The 1,553-nt window shown below is 42.0% G+C and overlaps 1 non-coding gene across 1 annotated transcript; it reads left to right on the top strand.

Annotated features, from left to right (window-relative positions):
- Nucleotides 1–411: 411 nt before the first annotated feature.
- On the top strand, nt 412–530 carry LOC145403229 (5S ribosomal RNA). Its single transcript, XR_013897951.1, has one exon. It is a non-coding gene; the product is annotated as a 5S ribosomal RNA (ribosomal RNA).
- The last annotated feature ends 1,023 nt before the right edge of the window (nt 531–1,553 follow it).

Below are 1,553 nucleotides of genomic sequence, written 5' to 3'. Positions count from 1 at the left end.
AGAGAGAGAGAGAGAGAGAGAGAGAGAGAGAGAGAGAGAGAGAGAGAATCAATGCTTTTAAACTTGCATAGCGTTATAAAATCGTATGAAGACTAGACTGCATTAGCTTGATTTTTTGTTGATAGCTGTCGCGATTAGTAAAGAAAGCCCTATTAATGAGTGCATTATTTGTTTTTGATTCAGGGAAAAATATAATTTTCCATGAAATAAAAACATACTGAAAAAAGTAATTTAGTTTGTCAGATACGAATCTCTCTCTCTCTCTCTCTCTCTCTCTCTCTCTCTCTCTCTCTGTACACACACACACACACACACACACACACACACACACACACACACACACACACCACACACACACACACACACACACACACACACACATATATATATATATATATATATATAATCATCATCAACGGCCATGCCACGTTGAGTACACCGCTTCCCGTCCGATCAGCGAAGTTAAGCAACGTTGGGTCTGGTTAGTACTTGGATGGGTGACCTCCTGGGAACACCAGATGCTGTTGGCATCCCTACGTGTCAAGTGGGGTTGGTGGAGGATTAGTGCCCCTCCCTGTAAAACAATTAACTCTAAGCGCTTGACCACCCCGTTTGGGATACATGGCGTCTGGCAATGGATGGATGGATGGATCATCATCAGCCATTACAAGTCCACTGCTGAACAAAGGCCTCTCCCAACGTTTTCCACGAATTCCTTGACTGAGCCAATCTTTGCCGTGTTTTGTCTGCAAATTTCTCTATCTCATCTCTCCACCTCCTGTCTGGCCTTTTTTCTGTTCTACTTACAACCTCTTAGAGTCCAGTCAGTCAGCTTCTTGCGCCATCGGTTATCTCTTGTTCTTGGTACATGACCTGCCCAACTCAATTTCTGTTCTTTTATAACTTCTATACATTAGTGTCTTTGAGTTCAGTCTGCTTTCTCACCCAGGTTGATCTTTTTCTGTCTCTTAAAGATATTCCCAACACTGACCTTTCTATTGCTCTCTGAGAACGGATTAGTTTATTTTCCATCGATTTTGTCAGTTTCCAGGTCTCACAACCGCACACTGTAGCTGGGATTATACATTCGTTATATACTTGTCGTTTCATACATATTGGCAAGCTACTTTTCATGATGTCTCTGTATTTACCAAAAGCTTTCCATCCAATTGTAATGCGTCTTTTTATTTCGCTATCATGGTCTTTCGTTAATTTTAGCATTTGCCCAAAGTAATTGTACTCCTCGACTTCGTGAAGAATTGTGATGACGCTTTTTAGTGTACTTGGATTAAACATTAGTTTTACTCCGGTTTGGTGGTAGATGGGGGCACTCACCATCCACTCACTCGATGTAGTGCTGCTCTCGGATGTCTGCTCTTTCCTCTCCTCCATCCTTCCTTCCTTCCTTCCATCCTCTTCTGTCTTTCTTTTCTTCATTCTTTCCTCGTCCTTCTGCCTACGGGTGATTATACGCTTCCTCTTCTTTCTTTCATACATTCTTTCCTCTTCCTTCTACCTTTGGGTGACTCTACAGTACTGTAAACTGAGTGACA

This window comes from Coenobita brevimanus, chromosome 6, assembly GCF_032717465.1.
Source record: "Coenobita brevimanus isolate Jiangsu-jjx chromosome 6, ASM3271746v2, whole genome shotgun sequence".
Classification (NCBI taxonomy): Eukaryota; Metazoa; Arthropoda; class Malacostraca; order Decapoda; family Coenobitidae; genus Coenobita; species Coenobita brevimanus.
The sequence above is the reverse complement of the archived record's forward strand: the minus strand, read 5'-3'. Positions and strand labels throughout refer to the sequence as shown.